The 26,060-nt window shown below is 46.8% G+C and overlaps 1 pseudogene; it reads right to left on the reverse strand.

Moving 5' to 3' along the window:
• Positions 1-12,910: 12,910 nt before the first annotated feature.
• The window catches only part of LOC132571738 (oocyte zinc finger protein XlCOF6-like), a 317,052-nt pseudogene continuing 303,902 nt past the window's right edge, over positions 12,911-26,060 (reverse strand).

The following is a 26,060-nucleotide window of genomic DNA, read 5'->3' on the forward strand; positions in this document are numbered from 1 at the left end:
TTATTTATTTTTTTTTCCAAGGCCAAACTCCGCAATATCATCAATGATTAATAGTGAGAACCTGTATCTGCCAGGACCTCGAGTCAAGGAATAACACAGTCCAATAATTCAGCAGTTTATTCCATAAGCATCAAAAGGCAATACACCATCTTTGCTAAGACTAACGTCTTAGCCCAGGGACTCTCCTTTTAGCCCCTCGCCCCAACCGTTACATTTTCAAGCACAGCAAAGCAAAAGCTGCAACCAGGTTTTGGCGGGACCCCCTCCCACCCTCCTTGGAGTCCACCCCTAGTTTCACAGTCCAGGTGTCTAATCTGTACTTCCCCAGCATCTGACCCTTAAGTCGGTGGAAGCAGCTTAACTAATAAATTCCCAAGATAAGCATGCAAAGCAAGAATGCATCCAAGCAAATTGGTTATAGCACAAAACATGGCAAGAGGAATACAGAGGAGATGACTCTTGACAGTATCCAGTTGTGTAACCAGGAGGGAGGGGGGATTTTGAGGTTGCTGACAAGTACAACCCACTGAACTAGATGCTGCTCTGGTACAAAAGAGTATTGATCCACGGAGACTCAGGCTTCAGTTTCTGACAGGGATATTTCCCAATCACAGCCAGAGGAGATGTTGGTAATGCCATCCAGAGGGGAGGGTGTGTTGTAAAGGCCAGAGAAACGAGGATCTGGCCACTTCCAGAGTCTTTCAGAGGGTCTCATCCCCACCTTGATCTCCAGCCAGGACACCTTCTGTGGGATGGCCACAACACTGGCCTCAGCTGCCCCTGGGCAAGTACACACACATGAACAACACAAGAAGTCGGGGCCTGTAAGACTGAACTGTTTAGACTGGCCTTTAACATTTCAGGGGAGTCGCACTATTCCACAGCATTGGCAGTCTAACCAAAACCAATGTAACTGCATCTACAGAGCTCTAATAATATCTAGTAATACCAATGAATGTAGTGAAAAACAACAATCAGAAACATCGACGTGCATCTTGGTCTTTCGGTGGTTCAATTTGTATGAAAATGGTTTTTATTGTATATTTTGTCTTTTAATCTTATATGTTGTTTTTAACTGTTGTTAGCCAGCCTGACCCCTTTAGGGGAGGGCGGGATATAACTATGCTAAAATAAATAAATTTGATATTTTGATTTATGCCTCATCGCAATGGCAGCAATTTACACCTTGGGCACCTATGAAAGGTCCTTACCTAGAAAGGCCACGTTCTCGTAGTTCTCCAGCATAACTTCCTTGTACAGATCTCTTTGTCCTGGATCCAGCAGGGCCCACTCTGCCTCAGTGAAACAGACTAACACCTCCTCAAAGGAAAAGGGAAACTGAAAGAAAAAGCAGATTCCCTTCTCAGAGATCACCCCAGGCGGAGTTTGTACGTTGGAAGGGAGTCGTTTGGGAGGGGAGTTGGTGTAAGACTTGGTATGGGTAAAGAGAATGGCATTCAGAGGATCTCTCACCCAGACACCTTGTAGAAACTGCAGGAGCAAAAGCCCCCCCTGAGAAAGGACAGGGGACCCTGCTCAAATCTCTACCTGCACTGGAGGGGCAGCAGCCACGTCCACTCCTCTGAAAAGTTGACGGCTCAACAGCATCTCTTCACTGCCTGTTACTGAGACAAAGGAGAAAGGAAAGGGGTTTGCTTCACACACTCCCTTCCCTCTGTGTACACTCAACACATTCTTTAAAACTTTCTAATCAGTTCTGGGAAAGGCAAAAGAGAAGTACCAAAAATTTCCAGCATCGACTGTGTAGGTCTGACAGGGAATGCTAAGTACCAACCGCCTAACACGTTGGCAAATAACCTTTTGAGGTCGCTGGGGGTGGTATGGAGCTGGGAGTTTAAAAACCCCAGGCGAATAGGTCCGGGGAACTTTAATGCCCCTGCTGACGATGGTGCCCAGACTTACCGGAGCAAATTATCAGCAGGATCTCCTTTCCCATGATGTCCCCTGAAGAGCCTTATGTTAGCCTGAAAAAAAACATCTGGAAATCCACAGCCCTAAAGACATCTGCTTAACCTCAACCACAGCCAGAGACTTCTCAGCTCTGGCTTTGCCCTGATGAAAGTATCCTGACGGAACAAAGCAGTAGAACAGGGGTGGCCAACGGTAGCTCTCCAGATGTTTTTTTGCCTACAACTCCCATCAGCCCCAGCCATTGGCCATGCTGGCTGGGGCTGATGGGAGTTGTAGGCAAAAAAAAAACATCTGGAGAGCTACCATTGGCCATCCCTGCAGTAGAAGACAAGGTGCACCTTTAAGACCAACTAAGTTTTATTCAGAATGTAAGCTTTCGTATGCTCTTACTCAGACAAACTTAGCTGGTCTTAAAGGTGCACTTGTCTTCTACTGCTTTGTTCTATTGCTTCAGACCAACACGGCCGCCTACTGGGATCTGTCCTGAGGGAGTTACTACAATTCAGCAGGCCTTGTAAAAAGAAGCTGTACTGCCAGATCTTTGATTGTCTTTATACTCCTTTTGTTGAAAGACGTAGACAGTACCAGTGCATGTGTCCCTTCTTGCTTGCGTAGCAGTCCGAAATCCAGCAGGTGTGGCGGCTACACAGATCCTAGGTTCAGTCTGTGTTTCGTTCACCCCTTCCACTGGCCGCTTATCTTTATACTCTGGAACTTTAACATAAAAAAAAATTGCCACTTAACATATGAATCATACAACAAAGCACAGAAGTACTCTTAACGTATAGCCATCAATGCTTACCCCGTGCCAAGGCAATAGCTCATACAGCCCATTATTTCTCCTTAGTTTGCATGAACGGTTCTCAGCACAGTGTTTTCCTGACAAGCGTACATAGTTCCACACTGCTGTTACCAATTACCACCTGATTTAACAAAGTATACTAGTCGCAAGTACTTTAATAATCTTAAACAAATACAGACTAGAAAGGGAAATTGCTGGTTGGCAAGTTGTTAAATTGCTGGTTGGCAAGTTCTTACAACTCTCAACAGTGGAATCCCCTGGACTTAAGAGGGATATTGGTTTCTTATCTCTCTACATAATGCCCCCAGACCTCTCCCTCCCAAGGCTCTACCTCCAAATCTCCAGGAATTTCCCAGTTTGGAGCTAGCAACCATAATGGGGAACTGATCTCTGTGATTCCAGGAAAAACACCAGGCTCCACCTCCGACCCATCCATGCCCCCCTTCAAACAAAAGGGACCCAGCAGCTATTATTATTATTATTATTATTATACCACCTAATCCCTGCCAATGCCAGGCTCTAGGCATTGTACAACAAAAGGTAGACATAAAACCAATAAAACCAGTAATTTAAAACCATTGCAACCCAATGAACATACTTCATAACAGGGGTGGCCAAACTGTGGCTTGGGAGCCACATGTGGCTCTTCCACACATATCGTGTGGCTCTCAAAGCCCCCACTACCCCGTTGGCCAGCGTAGAGAAGGCATTTCTCTCTTTAAATAACTTCTTCAAGCCAAGCCAGCCGTAGGCTTGGAGAATGCATTTTAAGTTAGTTACTTTCTTACTACCTCCTTCCCCATCTATATGTTTTCCTTCCTTCCTTCCTTCCTTCCTTCCTTCCTTCCTTCCTTCCTTCCTTCCTTCCTTCCTTCCTTCCTTCCTTCCTTCCTTCCTTCCTTCCTTCCTTCCTTCCTCTCTCAAACATCTGATGTTCATGTCTTGTGGCTCTCAAACATCTGACACTTATTCTGTGTGGCTCTTATGTTAAGCAAGTTTGGCCACCTCTGCTTTATAATGTGCTGTAAGTTTGCTTTCCAGGCATTGGGAGCAGTTCCCCCCAAGTAGAGGGGGGTGGGGAAGAGGGGTGCCAGCCTGGTAGCCTTCGCTGTCCTCAAACAAAAGCCTGGTGGAACACCTCACCCCTGCAGAATTGTAAAGATCCCGCAGGGCCCTAGTGTCTTCCGGCAGAGAGTTCTACCAGGTCGGGGCCAGGACTGAAAAAGTCCTGGCCCTCGTTGAGGACCCCCAGACCTCTTTAGGGCCAGGGATCACCAGTAGATTTCGACCAGTCGAGAGTAGTGCTCTTCCAGGGACATAGTGGAGGAGGAGGTCCTGTCGATACGTCAGTCCCAGACCGCTCAAGGTCATAACCAGAACCTTGACTCTAACTCGGTAGTCAATCGGAAGCCAGCACAGGTGGAATGTGTGCTGACCATGGGATTCCTGTCAGGACTTGCACTGCGGCATTCTGGACCCGTTGGGAGTTTCCGGGTTGAAGTCAAGGGTAGGCCAGCGTACAGCGAGTTACAGTAGTCTAGCCTGGAGGTGACCGTCGCATGGATTACTGTTGTTAGGTCCGAACGAGGGAGGAGGGGAGCTAGTTGCCTGGCTTGGCACAGATGGGAAAATGCCGTTTTAGCAATATGTGTGACCTGGGCCTCCATTGAAAGAGAGGCATCCAAGGTCACTCCCAAGCTCTGTTGGTGCTGGTGTTAACAGCGCCCCGTCAAGAGTAGGCAATCTACGCTCCAGCTCCAGCCTCAGTCCCCCCCAGCCACAGAACCTCCCGTCTTTGAGGGGTTCAGCTTCAACCTGCTCTGCTTCAGCCAGCCCACCACAGCCTCCAAACTAGGGTTGCCAACCCCCAGGTGGGGGCAGGGGATTTCCTGGTGTGGAGGCCCTCCCCCCGCTTCAGGGTCATCAGACAGCGGAGGGAGGGGAGGGAAATGGCTGCTGGGAACTCTATTTATTCCCTATGGAGACTTATTCCCACAGGAAATAATGGAGAATTGATCCGTGGGTATCTGGGGCTCCCAGGGCGGGGCCCTGTTTTTTGAGGTAGAGGCACCAAATTTTCAGTGTAGCATACAATGCCTCTCCCCAAAATGCCCTCCAAGATTCAAAAAGATTGGACTAGGGGGTCCAATTCTACGAGCCCCCAAAGAAGGTGCCCCTATCCTTCATTATTTCCTACGGAAGGAAGGCATTTAAAAAGGTGTGCGGTCCCTTTAAATGTGATGGCCAGAGCTGCCTTGGAGTTCAGTGATGCTTGCCACACCCTTGCACCTGGCTCCATCCCCAATATCTCCTGGCTCCACCCCCAAAAGTTTCCTGGCTCCACCCCCAAAGCCCCCAGATATTTCTTGAATTGGACTTGGCAACTCTACTCCAAACCCTCATCCAAGGACGACGGGATCGCGGCGGACTGGTCACCCAACAGCAAATACAGTCTCATCTGCATACTGATAGATCCAAGGGGGCAGCCCTTCCTGCCTTGTTCAACCGCATATTGATGACACCCTAGCCCAAAACTCCCTGTACCTATTTCTGCTGGGAATTCTATTATTCCCTATGAAGACTTATTCCCATAGAAAATAATGGAGAATTCATCCACAGGGGTTGTTTTTTGAGGTAGAGTTCCGGGAGCCCCTCCAGTCACCAAGAATCAAAGTGCGGCTGCTGCAAACAGGAAACCTGCAGAGTGGGTGGATGTAGGGAGGCGCAGGAGGTGAGTCCGGAAGGTCCCTCGCCCTTGAATGCTTCCCCCTTCTCCGCTTCTGTCGCTCCCTCCCAATGGCCGAGCCCCCCTCCCCTTTCTATGGAAATCTCGCCCCATCAATCACGAGTCCTGGAGTGGAGCGAATGGCATCGCTCTTCCTTACACTTGTTCCTCCCCTGCACGCCAATCTAGGGCGGGGGTTCCTTCCCTTGACCCGCGTCATCCTTGCAAGAGCTCTTCCCTTCCCACCAGCCTCCAGCATAGGGTTGCCAATCCCCAGGTGGAGGCAGGGGATCACCCGGTTTGGAGGGCGTCCCCCCCTTCAGGGTCATCAGAAAGCAGGGGGGGGGGATATTTTCTTATTCCCATAGAAAATAACGGAGAATTGATCCACAGGTATCTGGGACTCTGGAGGAGGGGCTGTTTTTTGAGGTAGAGACACCAAATTTTCAATATAGCATCCAGTGCTTCTCCCCAAAATACCCCACAGGTTTCAAAAGGATTGGACCAGGGGGTCCATTTCTATGAGCCTCAAAAGAAGGTGCCCCTATCCTTCATGATTTCCAATGGAGGGAAGACATTTAAAAGGAGTGGGGTCCCTTTCAATGTGATGGCCAGCACTCCCTTTGGAGTTCAATTATGCCTGTCACAACCTTGCTCCTGACTCCACCCCCAAAGTCCCCAGATATTTCTTGAATTGGACTTGGTAACCCTACTCCATCATGGAAGGGAAGGGAGAGGAGAAGGAGAAGACGACATTGGATTTATATTCTGCCCTCCACTCAGAGCGGCTCACAATCTCCTTTATCTTCCTTTGCTTAGTGCAGTTTATCTCTCTGGGTTATTTCTCTAAATCTCTTACCCATGAGCTGGATTGCAAGGCAGCTACATTTTTCAGAGTTTCTAGCCAGTTACTTTGTTATCTGTTTAGTACCAGGTCAGATTTTGGACAGGAGCTCACAGGAGTGGAGTTCCGGAACGTCTAAATTTTATTCTGCTTTTTCTTTCTTAACTCCCCCCCCCTCCATTGTTCAAACCCCCTGTGAGAATTTTGCTGAACTCTTAACGTTTGACAAACCGGCTTCAAAAAATTCATGCCATTGGAGATTGGGATCACAGAGGTGAAAAGAACTGGAGAAAAACAACACACTCACTCCATGTAGAAAATAATTCTCAGTGTAATCCACAAAATGCAACTTCTGAGTGCTAGTAAACAGTTCAATGGTACATGTAGAAAACCAACCTATGCACGACACAGCTACTGTCCAAAGAACCATATAACATTTAAACTGTAGTCCAACAAATGATAAAAGAACCAGTCCAATTTCGTTTCGGAAGTATCCTTCTTTTGTACTCATAGGTTCAGTAGAGTTGAAGTGCCATAATTCATTTCTCAGGCCTTCAAGCAGCATGGCCTTGTCTCCAGCAAATGTTTGGGCAGAAATCCTGGGCAAGTATACCTGGATTACTCCAGCCAGGAACCCCCCTCCTCCAGCCTTTTATTGACAGAACCAAGCTTGGCTATAGGGTTACCAGGTCCAACTCAGAAAATACCTGGGGGTTTGGGGGGTGGAGCCAGCAGACTTTCCCATCCGCCCCCCCCAAATAATGCAATAATCCCATTGCCTTGAATACAGTCTTCATTTCCTTGATCCCCAGCGGCTGACTGCATGTCTACTAAATGAAAGTGCACAGTATCTCTCACACAAAGCAGCCAAATAATCACAGTTTGCAAGCACACACTTTTGTAATCTCACTGGAGCAGTTTACTCACTGGAACTGCTGAATGTAACCATCTGCTGTATTTCAACTAACTTCTTAAGAGTAACAGGAAAATGAAAGCAGAGCAGCTCCAAACAAACAGAAGGGCTCTGCTCACTTGTCTTCCTTTTACACAATCACAATGAAGATCCAGGAGCCCTCAGCCCATTGGGTTAAGGTTTCTGTGGCTCTTTCTCTCCTCCTCCTCCCACCCTCAGCTAATGGAATGCAACAGACGTTGATTGATGGTTTAATGGGCACAGTATTAACCAGTCAGAGTGCTCCATTTTACCACCACAAAAGGGCTTATATATATATATATATATATATATATATATATATATATATATATATATATATATATATATATATATATATATATATATATATATATATATATATAGGATTTAGGGGTTTTTTTGTTTCTTCTCTGAAGTCCTTTGATGGTCTATAAGAACATGAGAAGCCATGTTGGATCAGGCCAATGGCCCATCCAGTCCAACACTCTGTGTCACACAGTGGCCAAAACCCCCCCAAACCCAAGTGCCATCAAGAGGTCCCCCAGTGGGGCTAGAAGCCCTCCCACTGTGCCCCCCCCCCCAAGCACCAGAATACAGAGCATCACTGCCCCAGAGAGTTCCAACGATAAGCTATGGCTAATAGCTACTGATGGACCTCTTCTTCATATGCTTATCCATTCCCCTCTTGAAGCTGGCTATGCTTGTAGCCGCCACCACCTCCTGTGGCAGTGGATTCCACATGTTAATCCCCTTTGGGTGAAGAAGGACTTCCTTTTATCCATTCTAACCCGACTGCTCAGCAATTTGACTGCCCACAAGTTCTTGCATTGTGAGAAAGGGAGAAAAGTTCTTCTTTCTCTACCTTCTCTATCCCATGCATAATCTTGTAAACCTCTATCATGTCACCCGCAGTCGACGTTTCTCCAAGCTAAAGAGCCCCAAGCGTTTTAACCTTTCTTCACAGGGAAAGTGTTCCAATCCTTTAATCATTCAAGTTGCCCTTTTCTGCACTTTTTCCGATGCTATAATATCTTTTTTGGGGTGCGGTGATCAGAATTATACACAGTATTCCAAATGAGACCGCAACATCAATTTATACAGGGGCATTATGATACAAAAGTCTTGATCCCAGAACAGTCCCACCCATTCATTCCTGCTATCCCTTTTGCCTGTTTTTTACTCCAATCAAGAAAAGCTTAGTTGTATTTTCCCCTTCAGTTTTGTCCTCAAAACCCACTTTTTCAGTAGTGGAGCACCTGCTTGGCATATAAAAGGTCCAAGGTTCAACCCCCACCATTTCCACTTAAAAGGGTTGGGCAGGAGATGATGGGAAAGGCTCACAAAGCTACTGTTGTGAGTCTGAGGAGGCAACATCAACCTTGAGGGAAAAGAACACAATGCCTTTTATTTTGATTTCTTGCCAAGAGGTCACCCTGAAGCCTTTTCCTTTTGAGTGTGAGCTCTCTGTTAACAAGGAATGCTGGTAGTATTTGGTTGTTTATTGGTTATTTTTAATTAATTTGCAAAATTTATATCCTGCTTTTCAGTACAAGGCAGCTACAAGGCAGTTCAGTACAAGGCAGCTTCATAAACTTCTCCTTCTAACATTTTCCTGAGAGAGATCCAAACAGTGCTTTTGTATTGACATACCCAAACAAGGGATATTGGCTGTTTATCTCATTACATATATTAAACCCATCTTCTACTATATTTTAATGTATTTTCTCCTAATGGCAAACTAGAATGATGTATATATTTATGTTACATGTTAAAAGTTGGACAGGAAAAACTTCTGGGAAAGAAATGCCTTCTTTTTGATTATTTTTAATTAATTTGCAAAATTTATATCCTGCTTTTCCATCCCTAAAAAGACTGCCATGGCAGCTAACAATTTAAAGCATACGTAATAAAATTATCTTATAAAATGATTAAAATATCCCCCTCCCCCCAAAAAGAACGTTTTAATCCACTTGCGACGCACTTTGTATTGATTGTTCACGAATGATCAAGTGGAAATAGGCTTGCCAATCCCCAGGTCCCAGCGGAGGTTCTTCCGCTTTCCCAGACTCCTTCCCGCCCTCAGTCAGCTGGCCGGCGGGGGGAAGCCCCGCCCCCAGAGGACCATGTGACTTTCCCCCTCCGGAGGCTTCAGACTCCAGTTGAAAGGCTTCCTCTTGGAATGGGGTGTGTTACTTTGGAGAAGTTGGCAGCAACTCGTGAGTAGAGAGGCCAATCCCTCACTTCAGAGTCGCCAGAAACGGGGTGGGGGGAGAGGGAAATGTCTGCTGAGCACTTCATTATTCCTTATGTGGAGATCGATTCTCATAGGGTATAACGGGGAATTGATCTGGAGGTTTCGGGGGCTCTGGGGGAACTGTTTTTTGAGATAGAGGCACCAAATTTTCAGTATAGTATCTAGTGCCTCTCCCCAAAGTACCCCCCAAGTTTCAAAACAACTGGACCAGGGCGTCCAATTCTATGAGCCGCAAAAGAAGCTGCCCCTATCCTTCATTATTTCCTATGGAAGGAAGGCATTTAAAAAGGTTTGCTGTCCCTTTAAATGTGATGGCCAGAACTCCCTTGGAGTTCAATTATGCTTGTCACACCCTTGTTCCTGGCTCTGCCCCCAAAGTCTCCTGGCTCCAACCCCAAAGTCCCCAGATATTTCTTGAATTGGACTTTGCAACCCTAAGTGGAAACAATCATTAAAGTGCCTTGAAAGTGCAGTATTCAGAATATCTGAAAGGGCCCTTATTTATTTAGTGCATTTTTATCCTGCCCTTCCTCTTGATTGGTGGGTTACCTGTTGTGGGTCCAGGCTAATATCCACAGGGGCGTGTGAGGCCAGTGCTCCCTCAGAGACATACCTTGCCCCCTCTGTATTCCCAGTTTCCATTTGGAAAAACGAGTTAGTCCTTTTTGTCATGAAGAAATGAGGGAAAGTTGCAAGATGTTAATGTCAGGGTTCTCTGTGGAGGAAGTTTCAAGGGGGCTGAAGAGGAGGCTGTTAACACCTTCCATACCAAACTCATTCTCATCTGCTTGGTCCAATCACCTTTTCCCTGGGTCCTACCCTGATCTGGATACCCCACGCTAGCCCAATCAGAACTTGGAAGCTAAGCAGGGTCAGCCCTGGCAAGTATCTGGAAGGGAGACCTCCAAGGAATACCAGGGCTGGGACGCAGAGGCAGGCAATGGCAAACTACCTCTGAAACATCTCTTGCCTTAAAAAGAAGTCTAGTTCACCACCCAGTTGTTCATAATGCAAAAAGAGCTAGAACTTCCGGCTGCCCGACAGTCTTAGGATCTCCTGGCTATACTACACATATATGATAATGAATTAATTAATTCCCTGGGCATGAAAGGATGAGGCAGGAAAATGGAGCTATTTTGTTTGGGGTTTTCTATTCTGTTTGCAGAAGAAAATCTGTGTTTGGTTTTAATCATTACCAGCATGTGGTTTTCCTGCAGCTTCTCTGTGTGAAAGTACATGTGCCTCAGAGCATCCATAGAATGCCTTTTCCTCATCAATGTATAACCTCTGCCCAGTGCCTATCTTCCTCTCCCTCCAAAATGTGGGATTGAAGAACAATAATGTTCAAATGGGCTCTCTATATCATGTGTGGACCTCTAGCTCTCATATATAGTAAATTTTTATTTTGAATTTTCAAGAGACACAGAAGGGAAGGAAGGAAGATGTGGAAAGGGGCAGAAGTATATTAAATAAGTGCACAATATACGGGCAGTGTTACTAATACGAATACTGAAGATATTTCTTATTCAATGTACATATATGTAAGAAGAACAGTGACATGAGATGATATATTAGCATTATAACATGAGAGTATTTCATTTGAAAGTGTGTGTATGTATGCTTTAGTCAATGACCAGCTCACTCAATCATTTTACATAAAAGAGAATACGAGACATAAACTGAATATGATACAAATAATCTCATTAGGGCCATTATAAAGTTTTCATGCTAGCATTTGTTAATTCTTTTTAAGAAAATAGTCACAACTAGAACTTATACAATCAAATGTTCAATCTATCATATATATCATGCAATATTATTGTATACCAAGCTACCAAACTACATATTTAAGTAGGCAGCACAGAAATAAGTTTTAATCAGTTATATTTCAGTGTTTTACCACAAAAAGTCTGACGAGGATAAATTATAATTATCATTAAAAAAACCTTCCAGTTTTCAAATTCACCTTTTTATTTTTGGTTAATATATGGTAATCTGTCAATTTTGCCATAACTGCATATTCTTATATTTTATCAATCCAGTTCTCCAGAGCTGAGCAACATGCAGTTTTCCACTTAGCCGCAAACATTACTCTTGCTGCGGTTAACATATATCTGAGCAGTTCATGCATTGTTTACCCGCACTCATTGGTAGAATTCCTAATAGCATTGTATCTGGCTATTTTAAAGATTTTTTTTTTAAAAATCTGTATTTCTATCCACTCCCCCCCCCCCCCCAGAGTACATGTAGAGAAATGCCATTTTAGGTTATGGTTATCTTGGAGTTGGCAGGAAGAGGCCATCAAACTGAACTTAGGCTTTGGCCTAGTCTCTTCCCCCTCCACACTCCTCTTAGGTCTGAAAGCAGGAATTCTGAGGAGGCCTCCTAGAGAGACAGGAGGTCTTTCAGGCTGGTCTCCCAGAAGGCTACAGGAGGGAAAACCAGTTGCTGGGCGGGAACTGTGTTTTATATTAGTGATTTATGGGGGGAAGTCTTCAGTTTAAGTTGGGCTTTGAGTTCAGTTGGTTGGGTTGGTGAGTCTGTCTGTGCTGGATGGTATGGTCAGGGCAAGTCGTATAATAGGGAAAAAAGGAGCGTTTCCCCCTACTTTCACTTATTTCTTCTGTTCACTATTTTAAAATGCCTGTATATAGTTGTAAATTTTAAATAAACGTTTTGTCTTTTTCAGAGGTAGTCCCTCTGTACCACATAGTTCCCCCAACCGTCTTAGACCACACTACTGCAAGAGGGGAGTCCAGGGAAGGGGGAAGGCATGCAGTTGGCAAGGGTGCCAATCCTCCAGGGGTCTCCCAAAGAAGGAATTTGGTCTCTGGGTTAACCAGGTGCTGGGTTGGCAGAGGACCTTGAGGCCAGGCCTCAGAACTGGCAAGAAGGGAGATTGGGAGTCCTGTTCCTCTGTCAGGAACCCCTAAATTGAGCAGGTGGTGGCAGCGCACCCTAGTGGCGGGAAGATGATAAGCTCCCTTCAGGAGTTGGCAACTCAAAAGGGAGTTGACGGAACCGGGTCTGAAGGCAGAATCGGGGCGGTTCCGTCACACCACACATGGTAAAAAGAACCATCTATCATATTACACATCCAACATAGTCCTTTGTAGTTTTTCTCCATCTTCTCAATGTCTTTGGACATCATGTACCACTGAAAGAACATTTTGTGCCATTTTTTTTAAGTTCTTGGCTTGCTGTGAGTTTTGTCCATAGTTTTTCCCATTGTTGAAATGGAATCTCTTTTCCAAAGTTCTGTGACCATTTCACCATACATGTTTTGACTTGATTTGTTCCTAAATTATATTGAAATAGGAGCTTGTAAATGTGTCCTAGCTTGAGCTATTGTTTTCAGTATTATTGTTTCAAATTGAGTCAGGTTCCTTAGTGTGTTTCCTTCTTGATGTTTAACTTCTTTACCCGCACTCTCAGCATACAAAAGGTTTCTTCCCTGTGTGCGTTCTCTAATGCCGCTGAAGATGGCCACTGTTTCTGAATGTCTTTCTACACTCTGAACATTCAAAAGGTTTCTCCCCTGTGTGGGTTCTTTGATGCATTTGAAGGTTGCCATTCCTACTAAATCTCTTTCCACACTCTGAGCATGCAAAAGGTTTCTCCCCTGTGTGAGTTCTCTGATGAAGCTGAAGATGGCCTCTCTGACTGAATCTCTTCCTGCACTCTGAGCATTCAAAAGGTTTCTCCCCTGTGTGAGTTCTTCGATGCACTTGAAGATTGCCACTGCTATTGAAGGTCTTTCCACACTCTGAGCATTCAAAAGGTTTCTCCCCCGTGTGGGTTCTTTGATGCTTTTGAAGACTGCTATTGTTACTGTATTTCTTTCCACACTCTAAGCATTCAAAAGGTTTCTCCCCTGTGTGGGTTCTCAGATGCACTTGAAGACTGCCACTCTCAGTGAATCGCTTTCCACACTCTGAGCATTCAAAAGGTTTCTCCCCTTTGTGGGTTCTTTGATGCACTTGAAGATTGCCACTGCTACTGAAGGTTCTTCTGCACTCTGAGCATTCAAAAGGTTTCTCCCCCGTGTGGGTTCTCTGATGCTTTTGAAGACTGCCATTGCTACTGAATCTCTTTCCACACTCTGAGCATGCAAAAGGTTTCTCCCCTGTGTGAGTTCTCTGATGATGTTGAAAATGGCTGCTCTGACTAAATCTGTTTCCACACTCTGAGCATTCAAAAGGTTTCTCCCCTGTGTGCGTTCTTTGATGCACTTGAAGACTGCCATTCTCAGTGAATCTCTTTCCACACTCTGAGCATTCAAAAGGTTTTTCCCCCGTGTGGGTTCTTTGATGCTTTTGAAGATTGCCATTGCTACTGAATCTCTTTCCACACTCTGAACATTCAAAAGGTTTCTCCCCTGTGTGAGTTCTTTGATGAAGTTGAAGACTGCTGCTCTGACTAAATCTGCTTCCACACACTGAGCATTCAAAAGGTTTCTCCCCTGTGTGAGTTCTTTGATGCGCTTGAAGGTGGCCGCTCTCAGTGAATCTCTTTCCACATTCTGAGCATTCAAAAGGTTTCTCCCCTGTGTGGGTTCTTTGATGCCGTTGAAGACTGCCACTTTCACTAAATTTCTTTCCACACTCTAAACATTCAAAATCTTTCTCCCCTGTGTGAGTTCTCTGATGAAGTTGAAGATTGCCGCTTTGACTGAATCTCTTTCCACACTCTGAACATTGAAAAGGTTTCTCTCCTGTGTGGGTTCTCTGATGAAGTTGAAGATTGCTGTTCTGACTGAATCTCTTTCCACACTCTGAACATTCAAAAGGTTTCTTTCCTGTGTGGGATCTCTGATGCACTTGAAGATGGCTGCCCTTACGAAATCTCTTGCTGCATTCAGAGCATTCAAAAGGTTTCTTCCCTGTGTGGGTTCTTTGATGCCTTTGAAGACTGCCACTCTCACTGAATTTCTTTCCACACTCTGAGCATCCATAAGGTTTCTCCCCTGTGTGAGTTCTTTCATGCACTTGAAGATTGCCAGCACTACTGAATGTCTTTCCACACTCTGAGCCTTCAAACGGTTCCCCCCCTTTGTGGGTTTTTTGAAAATGGCCACTCTCACTGAAACTCTTTCCATACTCTGTGTGGGTTCTCTGGTGCCATTTAAGATTACTACTGCTACACAATCTCCTTCCATACTCTGAGCGTTGAAAAGGTTTTGCATCTCTATGTGTTCTTTGGTGCACAAGGGGTTCTGATCTATTTTTGAAGAACTTTTCACACTGAGTAGATTTAACTACCTTCATTATCCTGTGCTTTGGAAAATGTACATTACGCTGTCTTCCATAGCACTTCTCAGCCATAGCGCTGCCTTTCTTTCTCTTGGATCTCCCTTGATTACTGACATTTTCTTTCAAGTCTTCATTTTTAACTTGTCGTGGCATTTGGTCATGAAGTTCCTCATCCTCCTCATTTCTCTGATTGTCCTCTGCTACAATAAACAGAGAGACCCCATTAGCACCCGGGAGAGCTGGTAAGATCCAATGGCATTTGTGTGACTAGGGTAGGAAAGGACTGATGGCCCATTATCCTTGTCCAGCTTTGCTGACCTTTCCCCAGAATGCGTAGTATATAAGGATACCTCACCCCAGGAGGAGTTTCTGAGCCTCCAGATTTCAGGATCCCAGAAGGCCTCTCTCCCTCCCTCCCTTCTTACCAAGTGGGCTGTAGGATTGTACCAAGGCCTCATTTTGGGCAGGAGCTCACATGGGATCCAATTCTCCCTATTGGTCTGTTAGATGGTCTAGTGCAGAGGTGTCGAACATGCAGTTGGGGGGCCGAATTAGGCCCCCAGAGGGCTCCTATAAGGCCCCCAAGCAATTGGCTGTCATCTACTTCCTTTTCCCTCTCTCTTGCTTCCTTCTGCATCACAGCTTGCTTTGCAAGGCTTGCTCAATCGCACAGGAGCTATAGAGCAAAACCTCTATTTTCTCCATTGGCTGAAGCTCCTCCCTTGGGGAGGAAGGGGGGAAGCAGAGCTTGCTTTGCCAGTCTCTTTCAATTGCACAGCAGAGCTACTGAGCTGAGGCTCCCCCCTCCACAAGTCCCTGGGGAAGGAAGGAAAGAGCCAGAGCTTCCTTTGCCCATTTCCCTGGATCCCATGGGAGAAATACAAAGAAAGCAGCTTTAAGACCAATGAGTGCTAACGTTTTAAGTTGTTAAAATATTTATATATGAGTTTGTCTGTGTCCTTTACAAAATTTATATCTCTGCTACCTAATCTTAAATAGGTACACACATGGCCTGGCCTGGCTCGGCCCAATCCAGCATGGCCCGGCCCAACAAGGTCTCATTTATGTCAGATCCAGCCCTCATAACAAATGAGTTCGACACCCTTGGTCTAGTGGAAGATTGGCATGACTGTCTTTCCGTAGTCATTGATGTGGTCTCCCCCACCCCGGCCTCCTCTTTGCCCTCGTGATTGCTCAGCGCCTTAGTATTCCGTGGAGCTGAGGCAGATGAAGCGAGAGCTGAAATGGCTACAGAGTGTGGCGAAAAGCTTGTGATGAAGCTTCAAGAGCATCCTATAGGTCCTTTGTTCAGACCTATGAGGTGGCTATGAAGGCCACAAAGAAGGAGTTCTATGTGGCCTCCATTGCATCTGCAAAATCGCGCCCAGCACAATTATTTAGATTAATTCGGCCTTTGACTTCTTTGCCTCAAGGCACTCCAGATGCTAGGGAAGTGGTTATTGGCTGTGAGGCTGTGGTACAGAGGGACTACCTTTTTAAACAGACAAAATATTTATTTAAAATTTTCAACTATATACAGGCATTATAAAATAGCAAACAGAATAAATAAATCAAACTATGGAAAAACACTCCTTCTTTCCCTACTATACAACTGACCCTGACCATACCATCCAGAACTGACTCACCAGTCTCCAAGACTCAAATCTAACTCTCAACTGTCAGCTTCCCCTGACAACTTTTAACTGCACGTTTCCCTCCAAAAACCTCTAATATCAAACCCACTTCCCGCCTAGGAACTGGCTTTCCTGCTTGCAGCATCCTGGGAGACCAGCCTAAAAGACTAGGAGGCCTCCTAAGAATTGCTGTTCCCAGACAGGAGGGGAGGAGGAAGGAGGAAGAGATTAGGCCCAAAGCCTGTCTAGAGTTTGAGAGACTGCTCCAACCGCTCCCAGACAAACATAGGCCCAAAATGGTGTTTCTCCACAGGCTGCATCAAGGGAGTGTGGCCTAATATACAAAGGAGTTCCTGCTAAAAAAAAAAAAGCCCTGTTTAGAACCAAATAAGAATTCCTCCATGGCTATTCCTTGCCTGTTCCTTTGACATAACCTAAAGGGTACTCACTCTCGGCTGGCTCATTTCGGAAGGAAGAATGCTCTTGGGATCCTCTTGAAGAACTCTCCAGCCTTTCATTGGACGTGAGGTCGTTGTTTGTCTCCACCGAAGTCTTTCTTGTGCCTCTGGTTTCTTTTTGCAGAGAGAAAGATAAAAAGATCAGTCATATGGGGAAGGAAAGAAATTCAAGTGTGAAAATTCTGGAGGAATGGAACCATGTTCAAGTTCAAAGCACACAGTCCCAACTAGTATAAAAGAAATGGATCTGTGAGGCATAATACCCTAGTTTCATTGAGGGTTAACAAGATTACTAAGTGGCCTGGTCCAACATGCAGGTGGTCATGATTTGAGTCTCCCAGCAGCGAATATCGTTATTTTTTCAAGGCCAGACGCCAGAACGTAGTCATTGGTTAATTGTGGGAACCTGTATCCAGTTGTGCGACCAGGAGGGAAGGGGGATTAGGAGGTTGCCGACAAATACAACCCACTGAACTGGGTGCTGCTCAGGTACAAAGAGTATTGACAGGATCAGTATTTGACAGGAACAATTCCAGATCAGAGGCAGATGTTGGTAATACCATCTAGGGGGAAGGTTGTGCTGTAAAGGCCAGAGAAACGAGGATCTGGCTACTTTCAGAGTCTTTCGGAGGGTCTCATCCCCACCTTGACCTCAGTCCAGGATACCGTCCCTGAGATGGCCACAACGCTGGCCTCAGCTGCCCCTGGGCAAGTACACACATAAGAACATAAGAGAAGCCATGCTGGATCAGGCCAATGGCCCATCCAGTCCAACACTCTGTGTCACATAAGAACATACGAGAAGCCATGTTGGATCAGGCCAATGGCCCATCCAGTCCAACACTCTGTGTCACATAAGAACATAAGAGAAGCCATGTTGGATCAGGCCAATGGCCCATCCAGTTCAACACTGTGTCACATAAGAACATAAGAGAAGCCCTGTTGGATCAGGCCAATGGCCCCTCCAGTCCAACATTCTGTGTCACAGAAGAACATAAGAGAAGCCATGTTGGATCAGGTCAATGGCTCATCCAGTCCAACACTCTGTGTCACACAGTGGCCAAAAAAAGCAAGTGCCATCAAGAGGTCCACCAGTGGGGCTAGAAGTCCCACATGAACAGCACAAGAAGCTGCCTTCTACTTGGTCCACTGGAGCCAGTCTTGTCTACTCAGCCTGGCAGCAGCTCTCCAGGGTCTGGGTCTTTCACATCACCTCCTACCTGTTCACTGGAGATGCTGCCACGGTTTGAACCTGGGATCTTCTGCATGCCCATGAGATGCTCTCCCAGTGAGCCACAGTCCTAAGGCAGTGGGACAGGCCTCAAAACGGTGTCTTGCTATTCAATATTTTGATTCATGCCTCATCACAATGGGAGAGATTTACACCTAGGGCACCTCTGAAAGATCCTTACCTAGAAAGGTCACATTCCCGTAGTTCTCCAGCATAACTTCCCTGTGCAGATCTCTTTGGCCTGGATCCAGCAGGGCCCACTCTGCCTCAGTGAAAGAGACGGACACCTCCTCAAAGGAAAAGGGACCCTGAAAGAAGAAGCAGGTTCCCCTGTCAGAGATCACCCCAGGCACAGATTGCACACTGGAAGGGAATCATCTGGGAGGGCACAGAGTGTAAGACTTGGTATGGGTGAAGGGAATGGCATTCAGAGGTTCTCTCGCCTGGGCACCTTGTAGAAGCAAAAGCCTTTCCCCACCCTTCCGCTGAGAAAGGAGCGGGGTCATGCTTAAATCCCCTACCTGGGCTGGAGGGGGAGCAGCTGCTTCCACACCACTGGAAAGATGGCGGCTCAACAGCAACTCTTCACTGCCTGTTCCTGAGACAACGGAGGAAGGAAGAGTGTTTGCTTGTTTGTTCCCTGCTTCATGCACTCCCTTCCCAGGATTGTGAAGCCTTGCCCTGTGTACACAACAAACCATCCTTTTTTACTCAGTTCTGGGAGGGGCAGAGAAGCACTTGGTACCTCTGAGCACCAGGAGTTAGAAAAGCTGCTGACCTCTTTCAGACTTCTGTGAGACCTGTGGCTGGCCTGGAGGGAGCGAAAGAAGGGGGTGGAAATGATGTCGCAAGACGTGTCACCGCATTCGACCTGGACTAATGGGGGTGGTGGGGGTGGCAGTGCTTATCCAAGAGTATTTCTCCTTCAGGGCATTTCTTGCACCCAAAATTTCCAGCCTTGATTGTGTAGGTCTGACAGGGAATGCTGAATACCATCTGTCTAACGCACTGGCAGATAACGTTTTGAGCCTGCTGGAGGTGGTATCGGGCTGGGCGCTGAGATAAACTAGGCGAATACGTCTGGGGGGATTTAAGGCCCCTGCTGAAGATGCTTCTGCAGGATCCCCTCTCCCATTATGTCCCCTGAAGTGCCTTACGTTAGTTTGAAAAAACATCTTATGGAATTCCCCAACCTTAAAATCATCTGCTTCGCCTCAACCAGAGCCAGAGACTGTTCAGCTCTGGCTTTGCCCTGGTTAAAATGTCGTGCGGGACTTACTACAGTTCAGCAGGGCCTGTAAAAAGGACCTGTACTGCCAGGCTTTGGGTTGAGGCAGTGGGTGTCTAATTACATTGGCCTCCTCTAACAGGCCTGTGTTGCTCATTATACCAACCTGTGCCATAAGTGGTGATTTGGGCCTACTTACGGGACGCACTGACCCATTTGGGAGCATAATTACAGCATACGTTAATTAGTCAGGTTTTTAAGTTTTAACACATACACACTCATAAAGCAACCAAAATAAATATAGTTTTAAAGCACACACCTTTGTGATCTCACTAGGGCAATGTACTCACTGGAGATGATGAATGTAACCATCTGCTGTATTTACAACAACTTCTTCAGTCTTACAGGAAAACGAAAGCAGAGCATCCAAGTGGGTGGAGTTTTCCTCCAGACAAATAGAGGGACTGTGCTTGCTTCTTCTATGCCAATAAAGGTATTTGGATTTGGAATTACATGGAAATTGTTTTTACTTGTTTTATTGGTCCACTAGCAATAAGGCCCATTATGAAGAGAAATACAATGGGTGCTAGAAATTTGCTGTGGGTGAGTGTCATTTCCTAATGCTTCAGGGAGTGTCCTAATGCTTCAGTGGTCCGTCCCCTCTTAAAAAAACCATCAGCAGACCCGGCCACATTGGCGAACTATCGGCCGGTGTCAAACCTTCCCTTCCTGGGTAAGGTCATAGAGCGGGCGGTGGCGACTCAGCTGCAGGGATTCCTGGAGGACACTTCCGCACTGGATCCATTCCAGTCCGGCTTTCGGCCAGGTCACGGGACGGAGACAGTTCTGGTCGCCCTCATGGATGATCTTATGCGACATCTGGATCAGGGCGGCTCTGCAGTGCTGCTGTTATTAGATCTGTCAGCCGCTTTTGACACGGTTGACCACCAGCTACTGACTGACCGCCTCACCGATGTGGGGATACAGGGATCTGCCTTGCAGTGGCTGACTTCCTTTCTCCAAGATCGGGGACAAAGGGTGGTGATAGGGGAGGAAGCATCCCAGAGGCACTCCCTTAGTTGCGGGGTGCCGCAGGGAGCGGTCCTATCCCCGATGTTATTTAATATCTATATGCGCCCCCTTGCCCAGATAGTCAGGAGGTATGGACTGGGTTGCCATCAATATGCGGATGACACCCAGCTCTACCTAATGATGGGTGGCCAGTCTGACTGTACCCTGGAAAATCTAGACCTGGCATTACAAGCCGTGGCCTCCTGGCTCAGACTGAGTCGGCTGAAATTGAATCCGACGAAGACGGAGGTTCTCTACCTGGGTCGGGGCGGTCCGGGGAGAGAGATCCAGCTGCCGGCCCTTGACGGGGTGCCACTAATACCGGTCCCCAAGGTCAAGAGCTTAGGCGTGCTCCTTGAGTCCTCCCTTACAATGGAGGCTCAGGTGGCAGCCACTGTTAGATCTGCCTTTTTCCATCTTTGGCAAGCACGGCAGCTGGCCCCTTACCTGGACCGCAGCGACCTAGCGACGGTAATCCATGCTACGGTCACCTCAAGAATAGATCACTGTAATGCTCTCTACATGGGGCTACCCCTGACGCTAACCCGGAGACTACAACTAGTGCAGAACGCTGCGGCACGGCTGTTAATGGGGCTACCACGACGGGAGCACATTCGGCCAGTGCTGAGAGAGCTGCACTGGTTGCCTGTTGTGTTCCGAGTTCGCTTCAAGGTGTTGGTATTAACCTTTAAAGCCCTTTATGGTCAGGGACCTGCCTATCTACGGGACCGCCTTTCCCCATATATCCCCCAGAGAGCACTGCGATCAGGGACAAAAAATCTGCTGTCTGCCCCTGGCCCAAAAGAAGCCAGGCTATGCGCAACAAGATCTAGGGCCTTCTCGGTGGCAGCACCAGAACTCTGGAACACCCTCCCAGAAGCTATAAGGGCCCTGCGGGATTTGTCGGCGTTTCGCAGAGCCTGTAAGACCGAACTGTTTAGACAGGCTTTTCTGGTTGACTGAAAATGGGCTGCCACCGGACATCCTACAGAAGCTGGTGGTCATAGTCAGAACCCAATACCGCCAGACTGGATTGAGATAGCGTAATAGTTTTAAACTGATAAATGTATTATGGTTTTATATGTTTTATGGAATTGATTGTTTTTATGATACTGTAAGCCGCCCTGAGTCTGCTTGCGGAGAGGGCGGGATATAAATGTAAAGTAATAAATAATAAATAAATAAATAAATTCCTTATTCCACAGCAGCTGGCTGTACTCTCACTAAATGAAAGTAAACATGAACACACACACACACACTCACAAAGCAGCCAAGCAGCTGGCTGCATGTCCACTAACTGAAAGTAAACACATACACACACACACTCATAAAGCAACCAAAATAAATACAGTTTAAAAGCACACACCTTTGTGATCTCACTAGGGCAATGTACTCACTGGAGATGATGAATGTAACCATCTGCTATATTTACAACAACTTCTTCAGTCTTACAGGAAAACGAAAGCAGAGCATCCAAGTGGGTGGAGTTTTCCTCCAGACAAACAGAGGGACTGTGATTACTTCTTTTCCTTTTACACACTCATCAGGAAGCACCAGGTGGCTCTGCCTACTCACCCTGCCCATTCAGCTTTCCTCTTGGCCTACCATCCAAGTATATCAAATCCACCTGCCCTGGTTTGTCACGCTAAATATCTCTAGTAAAAGGCACTGAAGGGAAAGCAAAGGCAGCTTCTCCAGTGGCCCAGTCTTAAACACAGGACTCCATATTCTCTCTCTCTGTGCCGAGAATAAGAGGGGTGCCCTCAGTCAACTGAGGGAATACTTTCTGTGGCTGTTTCCCTCCTTCTCCCTCCGCCAAAAGAGGAAAGACTTTCTTTCTCTCATCTGCAAAGCAGTGCCTCAATCCTCAGTCAATCAAGCACAACAGACCTTGAGCAGCAGTTGATGGGCCAATGTTTGATGGGAGTGCACACCACAGCCAATGGGAGACCTGGATTTAGCTTCACCACAGGGCTTTCACATATATAGAATTGCAACCCGCCCTGAGACCAAAGGCCTTGAGACCGCTTCCATTAACAACTAAATAATCAATAAACAAATATTTTAATTAATGGGAAGAATCTCAGTCCAGGAATCTGTTTAATCTCCCTTTTAGAAGCATCATACTCCAGTGAACAGTGAGTGTTGCAAATTAACTCTGCGTCGTGTATAGAAATATTTTTCCCCGGACCTGAACTCTCTATCCATCACATTGATAGGGTGCCCTAATTGTATCCAAACATAATGGGGCCTTACCACAGAAGAGGGCATCTTGGGCACGCTCCAGAGCCTGCACCTTCTTCCCTTCCTCCAAGGAAGCTCTTTCCACCTCAGGGATCGTAGCTTCCATCTTCACAGAGGGTCCCCATATCTGAAACAGCAGCAAAGGAGAGGGGTATGAGGTGGAATGGAAAAGAGACCAAGGCATGGATCCTGCCCCACTCCCAGACTCTGCACATATTTATCAGCAGACCTGGTGAGTTATGTGGAAGGATAAGAAACCCTCTAGTAGAAGAGGCTGCTGAAGGAGACCGTTAAATCTCCCATTGGCATGATAAACACTTGGACAAATATCGGGCAAGGAAACAGTAGGATAAGGCCCAGTATCATTGCCTGAATCAGACATAATCAAGGAAGTCCCCTCACCTGTTTTGCCTGCCTCTTCTCCTCTGCCTGACTCAGCAGGAAACCTTCAGCCAGGGCCACTGCTTGGGAACTGGTCTCCGGCCCACATCCTCTGACCCAGCACTGCATTTCTCGGGGCAGGATGGCCAGGAACTGCTCAAGGATCACCAGGTCCAGGATCTGCTTCTTGGTGTGCCTCTCCGGCTTCAGCCACTGGTTGCAAAGTCCATGGAGCTGGCTGCAAACCTCTCGGGGCCCTTCAGCCTCACGGTAGCAGAACAGCCGGAAGTGCTGGCAATGTCCATCTGAGGTCATGGTGTCCTTAGCTAGGACCTCCGGCTCTCTTAAAACTTCTTAATGCATTTCTGCTGTAACAATACATTACTATAATGATTTTCACATTTTATTCTTTGCAATGATATAGAGAGATGCTGCCTTGGAGGGGGGTGGGGGAGTCATACTAGTGTCTGTGTGACCTAGATTTGAATCCCCACTTTGTCATGGAAGCCTGCTAGATCTTGGGCCAGTCACATGTGCTCAGCCTGGACTACCTCACAGGGAAGAGTTCTTTCCGTCCACTTTCACCACCTCATGCATAATCTGATAAACCTCTATTGCAGGGGTGGCCAGCGGTAGCTCTCCGGATGTTTTTTTTGCCTACAACTCCCATCAGCCTCAGCCATTGGCCATGCTGGCTGGGGCTGATGGGAGTGGTAGGCAAAAAAAACATCCGGAGAGCTACCGTTGGCCACCCCTGGTCTATTGCATCCCCCCCCCCCCCAGTCCTCTCTCTTCTAAACTGAAAAATCTCAGATTCTTTAACCCTTCCTCCCAGGAAAGATACTCCAACCCCCTATAATCCTCTTGGTTGCCTTCTTCTAAACAGACTGATGTGCAGGCAACTTCAGAAAGGACGCTGCTCCCCTTCCCCCACTGCATCCCCTGGAGGTCTCCGCCCTCCCCCCCACCCAATGGTACAACTTCCCCCTTTTCTCTACCTTGCTCTATTTGCCTTGTCTGCTCTTCCCCCTCCAGTTTCACCTTTTCTATCCCACAGCATTTTATATATTTTTTTCTATCCCACCCCATCTTGTTTTCCTTGACTTTTTGGCTTATTGCTTGCATGCAGGGACCTGCTGGCCTTCGACGGTGCTGGACTTTTATGCTCAATGGACTGAATATTTTTCTTTTCAGAACAGACTGTGTGGGTGCTGCTTGTCAGAGTCTGATTTAGTATTTTGCTCCGTTGCCCTGCGTTCTCTGGGTTTCATCGGAAACCTGTGATCCTTATCACTAGTTATCACTTAGTTTCCTTATCACTACCCTCCCAGGAAGCCCCACCAAACAATGGGCACATCCACAAACCAATTGCCCTTTCACCACACCCCCTCCAGCCTAGAAATAGCAGCTCTCCAGCAGCCCTGGGCCCACTCAATGCACAGCAGCCAAGAAGGTCAGAGCGCCTGCTCCGGCTGCAACGCCACTGAGGATGTTCTCCGCAGCTGAGAACGAAACGTCTGGAAGGAAAACTTTCTCCAGTAGAACACGGCACTTGAGCCTGAAAGATTCTACAAACCCTAACCTGAGATCCTGTCGCTTCTTACCTTTCCGGCTCTCCAGTGGAAGTTGCCTAGCATTTGTTTGCTGGTGGACCGCCCAGATTGATGGGGCTGGTGGCTGGGTGTTAGGCTGTTGTATTGCATAGGGGTTATCATAATTTTAGGCGAGGGCAATGAAGAAGAATTGCAGATTTATACCCCGCCCTGTGAGGTGGGTGGGGCTGGAGACGGCTCTCACAGCAGCTGCCCTTTCAAGGACAGAGGCTCAGAGCGGCCTACAATCTCCTTTCCCTTCCTCCCCCACAACAGGCACCCTGTGAGGTGGGTGGGGCTGAGAGGGCTCTCACAGCTACTGCCCTTTCAAGGACAGAGGCTCAGAGCGGCCTACAATCTCCTTTCCCTTCCTCCCCCACAACAGACACCCTGTGAGGTGGGTGGGGCTGAGAGGGCTCTCACAGCAGCTGCCCTTTCAAGGACAAGTCCTGCGATAGCTATGGCCAACCCAAGGCCATTCCAGCAGAGCAGGTGCAAGTGGAGGAGTGGGGAATCAGATAAGAGTACACACACTTAACCACTACACCAAACTGGCTCTCATTTGGTTGGTTTTTCTGTGGTATTGTCTTGACTGTCCTTCTGGCCAGTGTAATTTTTTTTTAACTCCGTTTCACCCATGTTGGATCCTGTCTATGTTTTTGTTTAATTATTTATGCCATTAAAGATTTTTGACTTGACTTTACAGGATGCTAAATGTAGAGAGCAGTACAGTACCACAAAGGAAAGTCAACTATTGAGAATAACCTGTGACCAAAATTACTAAGTATTCTTAAGGCAGGGGTGGCTAAACCGGGGCTCTTTCATACATCTTTCATGGCTCTCAAAGCCCCACCACCCTGTCGGCTACCTTGGAGAAAGCATGTCTCTCTTTAAATCACTTCTCCAAGCTAAGCTAGCTGGTGGGTTGGAGAATGCATTTAAAGTTAAAGTTGCTTTATTTCTATCTTTCCTCCATCTATTTTCCTTCTTCCTTCCCTCCCTCTTATGGCTCTCAAACACTTAATGATTATGAACATATGAAGCTGCCTTATACTGAATCAGACCCTCAGTCCATCAAAGTCAGTATTGTCTACTCAGACTGGCAGCGGCTCTCCAGGGTCGCAAGCTGAGGTTTTTCACGCCTACTTGCCTGGACCCTTTTTAGTTGGAGATGCCGGGGGTTGAACCTGGGACCTTCTGCTTACCAAACAGATGCTCTATCACTGAGCCACTGTCCCTCCCCAAATTCATAGAATAGAATCACAGAATCGTAGAGTTGGAAGGGACCTCCAGGGTCATCTAGTCCAACCCCCTGCACAATGCAGGAAACTCACAAACATCTCCACCCTAAATTCACAGGATCTTCATCGCTGTCAGATGGCCATCTAGCCTCTGTTTAAAAACCTCCAAAGAAGGAGAGCCCACCGCCTCCCGAGGAAGCCTGTTCCATTGAGGAACCGCTCTAACGGTAAGGAAGT

The sequence above is a fragment of the Heteronotia binoei genome, chromosome 5 (assembly GCF_032191835.1).
Source record: "Heteronotia binoei isolate CCM8104 ecotype False Entrance Well chromosome 5, APGP_CSIRO_Hbin_v1, whole genome shotgun sequence".
Lineage (NCBI taxonomy): Eukaryota > Metazoa > Chordata > Lepidosauria > Squamata > Gekkonidae > Heteronotia > Heteronotia binoei.